Genomic DNA, 11,336 nt, shown 5'->3' with positions numbered 1-11,336 from the left:
CACAGCCTATAGCTCTGTGTTGGTTAATCTTGTAATTTCAGTAGGAAAGAGCTCTCTCAAGTCCTTTTTATAACTGGCAGTGGGATGTTGCAGCAATGCTGGGTGTAGGTCAGAAGGTCCAGAACTGGCTTCTAGCCCAGAACCACCAAGCTAAGCCCCTGGGGACACAAGGGTCACCATGTGCTGAGGAGGCAAGATTGGGCTGAGAGAACAGCTTTGTTCCAGGGATTTGGATCTTTCCTGCTTCTGGACATGGCCTCAGAAGACAAGATTTTATGGTCTATAGTTTGTCCTATACAGACCATGGAGGTTCCATGGCTGAAAATCATGAATTGGTGAGATCATGTCCTAATTCATTCTTCCATTCATATGTAAAGTGAAATCATGTAAGAAGGACCTATAAAGAGGGGCTTCCATGAGGATATAGTGTATGTATGTGAAATATATAGACGTGGACCAAGGCACACAGTAGTTTGTGAATGTTCACAAGCCTACAAAGTGGGTACTATTGCACTATTTTACAGTTGCAGAAACAGAGGTACAGAGGAGGTAAGTGGCTTATTCAAGGTGCACAGCTAGGGAGCAGCAGAACCAGGATTCAAACTAAGATGGAACACTTGACCACATACACCTTATCCTTCCCCTCAGTATCTATTATGCTTTTCTGCATGAGAAGGCTGAGCATTGACTGAAAGCCTCAAAGTGCCAGTCCACTGACCTGCTTTCAACAGGAAGTGTCTACTTGAGATGTAAGGGTCTGCAGCTGGAAAGTTGGCTGTAGAATCCCATTCAAAACTCTTATTCCAGTCCACTGGGGCAGAGGGGGAGGAATAGGAGCCCACAAAGAGGACATCTTGGAGGTGTCCAAGAACATGTGTCCCGTGGCGTGGCATGGCCTCCCAGCCTTTGCTGCCAGTTTGGAGCTGTCTCCAGGCTATCTTGGAGGGGCTCACCAGGGGCCTGCTGTATCCCCAGGAGTCCCAGTGCTCTAGGAGCAGCATCTTGATGCATTTTTAAAAAAATATTTTATTTATTCATGAGAGAGAGAGAGGCAGACATAGGCAGAGGGAGAAGGAGGCTCCTCGCAGGAAGCCTGATACAGGACTCCATCCCAGACCCTGCATCACGCCCTGAGCTGAAGGCAGATGCTCTACTGCTGAGCTACCCAGGTGTCCCTTCTTGATGCATTTTTATTAGCAGCAGCTAGAGCTGTGATAAGTTTGTTGGACTCAACACTACTTCCATTGTAAATGTGGACGTGTTTCCAGAGTAAGCATTCTTAACCATGCGGGGTGAGTGTCAGAAGACCACATACCTTACAATACCCGTTTTATAACCTGAACAACAGGACAGTGATGACCAGTGGGGTGTGTAGAAGGATGGCAAAGAGGTGCAGGGAAGCGTTCATGTTATTGGTTATCTTCTGGTTCTTGTGGGTTCATAGGTATTTTATAATTATTTAAATTTTTTTAATTTTTTTTTACTTTTATTCATTTATGATAGTCACACACACAGAGAGAGAGGGGCAGAGACAGGCAGAGGGAGAAACAGGCTCCATGCACTGGGAGCCCGACGTGGGATTTGATCCCAGGTCTCCAGGATCGCGCCCTGGGCCAAAGGCAGGCGCTAAACCGCTGCACCACCCAGGGATCCCTAATTATTTAAATTTTTAACTAAAAGAGATAACCCTACCATTTGGGATCCTCATCCCAAATGAAGTTGTAAATGATTCTAAATTTACTCCTGCAGAAAGATAAGCAACATCTGAATTCGTAGAATGAGGATTTGGGCCGCTTAAGGCAAACATGGGGCCTGGTACCATCCTTCTGGCTCCTGTCTGGTTCTTTCCTCAGAACATCTGAAGCTGTTAATTACACACTAAGACTTCAACAACTCATTCTTCAGACTTTACTGCCCTAGGATATTACTGTGTGTTTTCAGCTGCTGATAGTGGCCTGGCGGGAAGATAGGAGCATCTTCCCCAACCAGACAGAGAATAAAAGGAAACTGAACATGGCCCTGCTCCTAGGATGTGCACAATTGGGAAGATGAGAAATACTTGGGAGAAGTGACTAACAAGTAACAAGTGCCATGACACTGAAAGCCAATCGCTGTCATTACAGGAAATAAGCCACTTGTCAATGCCCTTAGTTATCTGCGATCCCAGCCAAAGACTGTGAACAGGAATTGCATCTCTTCCCAGCACTGAAAAGTTTCATTCTTAGTGTACTAATGGTGGGTATGTTGCCTCTTCACTAATGAAGGACAATGATTCTTTGATTCAAATGACACAATTACCCAGTGTTGGGTCCCCCAGCTGAACTTGACTCCCCAGGAGGATACAAGGGAGCATGGCTTCCGTTCTTGGAAAAGTTAGTAAAGTCAGTTAAGAGGAAAAAATAACATGAGAAAGGAGCAGACAGCAACCAAAGCTGATGTGTGGGCAAGGGAAATGTGCGCTGCAGACCTCCCTGTGAACAGCCTTGGTCTGAGGAGGCTGGATCCTGGGGCATCACTTCTTAGGCTGACACACCAGCATTCATGGGTTCAGGCCTGCAAGAAAAGTTTTACTTGATTGTGTAATTAAATCACAACACCCGGGCACCTCCTCGAATGCAGGAATTCCGCCTGCGTTGAGGTCTCAGGAATGGGAAAGCTCTGCCAAACCAGTGTAATTACTTGGGAACTAGTTTTGCTAGGGTGTTAGCAAAGTGGTCTGGATTTCAAACTCTGGACAGTACTTGGATATGACCGCAGTGGCTCAGTTACATTTCCTTGTCCCAACTGGAAAGAAAGCATAAATATCTCAGATGTGGCTTATTTGTGGGCTTAATTTTACATTTGGAGTTTGAAGTGTAACCAGGGCATTTGAAGGTAACTTTGAGGTACATTCCTCTCTATCCCCTGATTCCTCATTCAGAAGATTTGTCTGGATTATAGTGTTGCATACAATTGCCACGTCCAGTTTGGGGTTTGTGATACACAAGAATAGAATAGAAATAGAGGTGATAACTTATTTTAGTGTATGTAGAGATTTCACATTTCTCAACTTACACTTTTTTTTTTTAACTGGAAAGAAATATGCCAAAGAATTAACAGATGCTTTTGATGAGATTATGGAGGATTTTTCCAGCTGCACTGAATTCTTCACAATGGAGACCTTGAAGTACACACACAAAAAAATGAGGGAAATATTGAGTGAACTCCCTATAGCATCTCCTGGCTTCAACAATCAATTTATTGCCAACTTCATTTCCAATATAGCCTCATCTGAATTTCCACTATTGCTGTTACTCCAAAGTAAATCCTGGACATGATAATTAGAGAATCAGATGTGTTTATGAGCTTTGCATAAAATACTCATTTCAAGGTTGGGAGTGGAGTTAAATTCTTTCTTTTAAACTGGTATGGACCACTCCTGTCAGCTTGTTTTCATTTGAGTCCTCTCTACCCTTTAATATTTTCAGGTCTTTCAAAATCCCTCTTGTGGAAGATGTTTCCATAAAAATGTAAGATGGGGGAGTCCTATTGCACAGTAAATGTTAGTAAATAGTAACAATATTCATATAATTATACCTCACTTTATTCCAGAAAGGACTTCAAGCCATTTAAAACATAAAGTCAAGGTAGCAGGAGTTCAATATGCCATAAAAGAAAGAGACAAAAGTATACTAAATGCTACCCACATGTTTGTTTTTAAAGATTGATAAGGGAACCTTGTTAATTTTATAGCTCATAGTTTCTATGAGATGAAAATTGAGTTTTAAGGGGCTTAATGAGATTAAAAGAGAAATTACAATAAAAGAATTTCTGCCTGGGTTCTTGGTAAATAGAAACTATCACAAGGGTTTATCTTTCATATAATGAGTTTTGCAAATCAATAAGGAAAGATGAACACATGAATAAAAATTTGGTAGGCGATTTGCAAATTTACAGAATATGAAAATCCTTCAAACACAATGTTGAAACTCATTAATAAAGCCATAAAATAATGCCTTGCCACCTCTCACCCATTAAAATGCTTTGTTGTTGAATCACAGTACCAAAACTAGGGATTCCACTTCAAGAAAGGTAAGGAAATAATTATGGATATTGAAAATATCTACAGAAGAATGTTCTTTACAGCATTGCTGACAAGAGTAAGAAATTAGAAATAATCCAATGTTCAACAGTACCGGTTTGATGTGAGGTGTCTGCAGTAGCTTGCAATCAGAAAAACAGTAATAATTACAAATTTTTAGGAACTTGAAATTGCCACATCTAGAATCATTTCTGGGACAACTTCCTTCCCACAGGACTACAGCTTATGAAAGTACAGCAAATCTCACACCTTTGAAGGAGGAAAATTAGGGTGAGAAGTGGCAAGGCATTATTTTATGGCTTTCTTTTTCTTTTCTTTTTTTTTTTTTTTGGAAATATTTTAGGGGAAAATGAGCAAATCAAACTTTTAGGAGCCTCGAATCTCAAACTTTTAGGAGCATCTATTTACTAAAATACACATAAGACAACCTTAAAGTTATAGTATGAATGAGGAATACAACATAGATCAAAAAATTTCCACTTTCTTACAGAAAAATATAACCTAACAATGAAACACCATTTTTTTACTTCCCAGAAAAAAATGGCATGGTTTGTTAAGTGAATTTTGAATGAGGCCTAAAAATATTTACCTATGCCACCTATTTTGAAATTTTTATCCATAATTTCATAGTGTTGAAATTATGGATAAAATGTTTCATATTGTTGAAATGCTATGAAACACATAGTGTTCCGGTTGTATCATCACTAAAAAAATGTTTAGCCCCTAAAGCAGTATTTACAGTAAATTTGGTATGAATGTCAAAAGAAAAAAATTGTTTTAAAAAATGGTGCAAAAGCATTTTGATTTTAGCACAACATATCGCAGAAAAGAATATGAATACAAGTTTGCAATTTTATGTATACCTCCAAAGAGACTGTCACTGACCACAGTATTTATATTGCTATATTAGCAATGAGGATTTTTGGGTATGTTTTTAAGGGCCACATAAAAATAGGTTCAAGGAACAGATTAAGTTGAAGTCCTAGATTAAAATGTTTGGTTTAAAGAATTGTCTACAACAAATTTCATGTTTATGTATGAAAAGTTATATAACCTTATATGAAAATGTCATTATTTTCTACACTATACTAAATGTACTTCCTAAGAGGAGAAAAAATTAATATCTAAAATAAATTAAGAAAAAAAATAAAATAAATTAAGATTACAAGACTATCAGCCATCCTTTGAACTCATCTATTTACACAAAGTATACACATTTGTTTCATTATTAACCGTAAAGAAATGAGGTGGTGACAACTACCTTTTGCACATCATCAACTCACTTTCGCCACAAGTGTGTCTTTGGTGTGAGTGTATAAGACCTAGGTTTGCCCACCCCTCATCACATCACCTGCAGGTTTATTAAGAAGATGAAGGTGTATTTTTCTTTCTTTCAAACAACATCCCGAGCAGACCGTAAGTAGCCTGAAATGATAAAATACTTAACTGGGCCTTTAGCTATGGACACAGATTGCTAAAATGTAAGTTATTTGCCCAAATTATCACATCAAATAACAAAGTCAGCCATAAAGCAGGCTGAAAAGCATGAAGCATTTCACGTAAGTGCGTCTTTCAATCCTTGAATTTCTGCAGAAACATTGTAACCACCATATAACGTGAGAGGGATACACAGAATCCAGAGGTTGCAGCTGCAGGTCGATGCTTCACAGGTGTCTCTGTCTGTGAACGTCTCCCCTGCGCAGCAGGCTCGTGGAAGACCACACAGTCAATTTTCCTTTTTTTTTTTTTCTTTTTTTTTTTTTCTTTTTTTCTTCTTTTTTTTTTTTCAAAGCCATTTTCTATTATCAAAAGTAGGTGTGTTGGAACCTGGGAGTCTGGGCATCTAAGACAGGGCCTAGCAAACTCCAATTCCTTCTCTTTTCATTTAGGACAGACCTAACCTCTGCCTTGCAGAGAGAAAAACGTTTTCGTGTGAAAGCAGAAAATAACCCGTCGGGACGGAACGTACCCAGTTTCCTCGGTTTCCTCATCAGATCCGTGTCCCCTCTGAGCTCGGCCCCACCCTGAGCGGGGAGGGAATTTATTGTCAGGCCCAGACGCCCCGCGAGCCGAGGAAGTGGGGGAAGCCTGGGCCGGAGGGGAGGCGCCCGGTCCCTGCGTCTCCGGCCGGCCAGCTGCCCTCCAGGGATCAGGACTCGGGGCCGAGAGAGGACCCGGACCCTCCCGCAGCCTCTGCCCCGGGCCTGCACCTGCCGCGACCCCAGCTGCGGACCCAGCTGCGGACCCAGCCCCCGCACAGGCGCACCTGGCGCAGGCGCTCTCGGACGCACTCCCGGGAGGCCGCGGCCGCACCAAGGGGCCGGGGCCGAGCTACGTTTGTTCTCGTTTCCCTCGGCGCCGGGACCTAGGCGAGGCCGAGAGGCGGGTCTCCCCCAGCGCGCAGGCCGACCTCCCTCCTCCTCCCCCGGCCGGCCGGGCCGGGTCCCGAGCGCCGCCTCCCGCGAGCGGCTTACGTCACAGGAGCGCCACCGCGCCACATCGACTTTAGCAGAAAATCTCCGCTCTTCCGCAGGGTGTCAGGATGGCCGAGTGGTCTAAGGCGCCAGACTCAAGCTCCGCTTCCCCGCTGGGGATTCTGGTCTCCGAATGGAGGCGTGGGTTCGAATCCCACTTCTGACACATACTTTTTTTTTTTTCTCCAATTTCCTACACATTGAGATCAACCTGCTGAGAAGTCTGACCAACGTCTAGTATTAACGAACGTAAAGATTTCTTACAGGGACTGTTAAAAACACCGAAAACGTGAAGAGCGAGAATATCGCGATACGTCTCGAAAGCCGAGATCTCTGGTGCAAGACTTCACAGGGAAAGCCCCGAGAGGAGGGCATCCGTGGCGATATCGCGAGAGAGCTGAGAAGCGCGCGAGGTTTGCGGCTCGTCCCGCACGCGCTCTCCGTGGCGTCGGCGTCCGCGTCGGCGTCCGCGTCCGGCGCTTTGGTTTTGTCTTCTCGGCCCACGCCGGGCGTCGCGTCGTCCGTTTTCTGGGGTAGGGCCAGAAGTGTGCACCTTCCTCCTTCCGGTTCTCTGGTGTTCGTGTGCTTTCCCTGTGTCTGCGTTTGCATGTGTGCCCTGGACACGGCTTTCTCGAGACACTCTGTTCTTTGACGTGTCTCACTCGGGTTCTCGCCCCCTGAACACCTTCCTTGGAGGAATCGCGAATCCTCCCGCAGGGCGACGGCTCCCACTCTATGCACCCGCTTTCCCGACGTATTGAAGGTGCAGTCACCGCTCGCCCAACACATGCTTCCTGAGTGCTTTCCACCTGCCTGGGAGGCAGCCCTGGGCGGCGGCGATAATAATATAAAATAGGATAGGATAAAAATGTGAATTTAAAATAAAATAAGTTTCTGCCCTTGTGCTTATATTACAATGCAGTGAACTTTGGTTCTGCCGCAGGAACACATTCCAACATTTCCTTACTTCTCAGGAGAAGAATCTTGAGATTAAATGTTTAATGCCGGCTCTAGGAGATTCCGGTTCCAATGGCTATATGCTTTTCTGTCATCATGGCCACTCATGACTCTGCTCATCTCACCGTTAATTTATACCAATCTCAACATGTGAGAAGCTGTGCAGGTATCAGCAGACATGCATCGTGGACAAGACCCAACCATCCCATCTGAATTCAGATGCTTTCATGTACCACCAAACAGACTCAATCCCTGCAGCACATAAATCAGCTGTGGTTAAGTGAAATGCGAAATGAAATATAGAAACTTGGTGAGGGGAAAAGAAACTCATTCTGGCAAGATTTCTACTACTGTTACTAAATATACATATATATAGCACATAATACATCTTATGTATGTATAACTACTGCCCTCATAAGATCATTTTCAGAGGAGCAGAAACAGGATTTCTGGAGACTGGAAGAATGTGTAGCTTCTTTTGGAGAACTGGGTGAGTTAGAAAAAGACAGGAAGATAATACAAGAGAGAGGTAAGAGTAGCTGGTTCACCTGGAAAATTCTAGAAGAAAAAAAATAAGTCTGTTGTCATAAATGACTTTTCATATATATGACATATTGGATTTTAAAAGGTTAATTTTACTTAAAGATTTATTTACTTATTAGTAAGAGACACACAGAGAGAGGGAGGCAGAAGCAGAAGGAGGCTCCATGCAGGGAGCCTGACACAGGACTTGATCCTGAATCTCCAGTATCAGGCCCTGGGCTGATAGCACTAAACCGCTGAGCCACCAGGGCTGCCCTAATTTTACTTTTAAAATTAATACCAAAAAACATGATTACAGAATTTTTACAAAACTACTTAAGTGGAACTTTCCCCTTCCTGTTTCACTCACTTCGATTAAATGCCTTTTAGAATTATTGGGAAGATACTTAACTTGCTTCACTCTCTTCTTTGTCCTCCCCTTAGGAAGAAAAATCTAAGAGTAATAGTCTTTCCTTCTCTGATCCACATTTTGGGTGGCACTAATATTCAGCTGTGCTTCTATGGTCTCTTCAGCTCTTTGCATTGGTGGTTTTACAGAGTACTTGTGCCTTCACACAACTGCTAGGCAAATGAGTCTACTGGGTTCCAGGTATAAACATGGGAAGGAGTAGAGAGAGCCCATTTTAGTTTTAGATCCAAACCATGTTCTTCAGTCTATGTTTGCCAGCAGCAAGCTGGTATTTTGCTTCTGTCATTGGTGTAAACTCCTTGTTGCCAAATTGTTAAAGACCATGTTAAAATAAAAAGGTAAATTTATGACTTTCATACAAATGAAAATGAGTATGTGTTGAGAATAACGTAACAACTAGTAAGATGTTACAATTGGCTCAAAAGAAAATTCAAAGTACTACACATTTATAGACAATCTGGAATGCTGAAGTAACTTTGCAAGTTGATTTTTTTAAACTGTCCATTTCCAGGGCAATGATCATTTGCATTCCACTGGACACAATTCATTTGCATTTCTGTGGTGAAAATCATTTTCACTGTTACCAGTTTCCTACGACTCAAAGAGTTGTGAGATAGCTAAGAAATCAATGAAAATCACTGTTATGGACTGAATGTGTCCCTCCAAAATTCATGTTGAAACCCAATGTCATGGTATTAGGAGATGGGATCTGTGGAAAGTAATTAGGATTAATATGTCAGGAGGGTAGAATGCTCCTAAATGGGATTAGGGTCATTGTAAAGAATCCTGAGGGAGCCTGCTTCCTCACTGTGCTCTTCAGCCATTTGAGAACACAGCAAGAAGACAGCCTTCCAAACACAGGAAAGGGCCTCATTAGAACCCAACCCGGTCGGTGGTCCCTGATCTGGGACTTTATGCCTTCTGGAACTCTAAGATATAAACTTCTGTTAGTTAAGCCACACATTTTGTGGCATTCTGCTACAGCAGCCATGACTCAGACGGTTGTCCTACTCAAGCTACCATGGAAACCTTGACAATTTTTGAAAATTTTTGAAAATTTGAAAATTTCCTGACAAAACTCATAGTGGAAATGGATGCGATCACAACCTTCAAAACTGAAACATCCTTTCTTATTTCACTAGCACACTCACATGGAATTGGGCTTTAGAGTTGAATTCATTAAAAAGTGGAAGATAAGCCTTTATCTCACCACATTGCAAGAACCCTCCAATTTGCAATGATGTCTAGCCAATCAATATCCTTTCTTTTTTTTTTTGAAGATTTTACTTTTAAGTAATCTCTATACCCAACGTGGGGCTCAAACTGACAAGCCCAAGATCAAGAGTCCCATGCTCTACTGACTGAGCCCGTTAGGTGCCTCTAGGAGGCTTGATTTCGTAATCTTGACTTTGTAATATTGAGGAGCTTGGTCTCCATGCTGGGGCGGGGTGAGGTCATCCATGTCTATAACTTATATCGTTTGAAAGAATCAGAGTGAAATGAGAAGTAAATATGTAGCTCCTGACCTGAAGAAACCTGTTGGAGAGGGGAGTCTGACCTGACCACTCAAGGATATTGGAAGATGTCCTTAAATGTTTTGAAGGGAAAGGATATAAGCTTGTTATTCCTTCCTTTCAAAGTCTGGTCACCAATCAAGAGCTTATAATAAGGAAAGGGATCAGAATAAGACATGAGTTTTAAGGGCAGCAAAATATGTTTTTTTAGCATAAGGATTATTTTGAGAAATAGCAGACACAGGAGAATCTCTGAAAACAGAGTATAAGTTACCCTTTTGTAAGGGTGTCTCCCTCTGTATGAGAAAGAGAAGGATGACCCTGGATCAGAAGAAACAAGAAGGTACTAACAGACCTTACTCCTATTTATACTTTTCCTGGTCAGCTCCTGTAACTGACCTCCCCTACACCCTCTTTGTCTTTAGCTGAAGATGGTATTCAAGCCTGAATCCCAAGCTACCTGAGAGTCACTCATTCTTCCCTGGGTCTCTCCCATGTGTCCATGATACACACGTTAATAAATTTGTGTTTGTTTTCCTCTTGTTAATCTGCCTTTTGTTACCAGGACTCCAGCCAAGAACTTAGACGGGTAGAGGGAAGATTCTTTTTTCCTCTCTTACAAGCTTCAAAATTCTACAAACACAGCTGGGAGTCTCATCCATTGCTTCATCTACTTAGGGGAAGCAATGAACGTTTATTTGTTCAGGTTTCAGAGCCCAAATGAGTCTAGAGAGGTGTCAAGCTGCAGAATTCTCCTATCACAGGGGTAGGGGGGAAAGCACTGCAGATGAAGGGAAGTTCTGAAGATTTGTGGCAAAAGTCTAAAATAGCTCCCAGTTTGAAGTTCTTTGACTATCAGATCATTTAACCTCGTGCCTCTTCCAGGAGCAAATGAGATGATGTGTGCCAAGTGCATACATCTTCCCAGCACAAAGAAAGGAGTCTGCAGGTGCCAGGCAGGGGTAGTGTCGGTGGGAGAAGCAAATCTGACTCCGGAGCGACAGCCCAGGGTTCAGAGCTGCGCGGCCTGCAAGCGCCTGGACGCAGAGACGGGGCCGGCACACCACTGAGCGCGAGGCCCACCGCATCCTAGAGAGGCGCTCCAGAGAGCCCTTGGCCGGCCCCCGCCGGCCGCTCTAGGACCCGCCTCTTCACGGTCCTTAGCGGCCGATCCCTACTTCCGGCTTCCGTCGGGGCCTGCGTGGGAGGCAGGGATGCGGGGGAGGCTGCGGGGGGCGGGGAGTAGAAGAGCCTCCGCTGGGGGAGGGGCGGGAGGGGGGAGGGGGGAGCCCGCTCAGGGGAGTGGGGGGCTTGGTTGCGGTCCCTGGGGCGCGCCCTTCGGCTCCGGACGCCCCCCA

The 11,336-nt window shown here is 43.6% G+C and overlaps 1 non-coding gene across 1 annotated transcript; it reads left to right on the top strand.

Moving 5' to 3' along the window:
- The first annotated feature begins 6,617 nt into the window (after positions 1–6,617).
- TRNAL-CAA lies at positions 6,618–6,721 on the top strand. The gene is made up of 2 exons: positions 6,618–6,655; positions 6,676–6,721. It is a non-coding gene; the product is annotated as a tRNA-Leu (tRNA).
- Positions 6,722–11,336: the final 4,615 nt, after the last annotated feature.

Source organism: Canis lupus, chromosome 35, assembly GCF_011100685.1.
Source record: "Canis lupus familiaris isolate Mischka breed German Shepherd chromosome 35, alternate assembly UU_Cfam_GSD_1.0, whole genome shotgun sequence".
NCBI lineage: Eukaryota > Metazoa > Chordata > Mammalia > Carnivora > Canidae > Canis > Canis lupus.
Note: the sequence above shows the minus strand (reverse complement) of the source record. Positions and strands in the feature narration are given on the sequence as shown.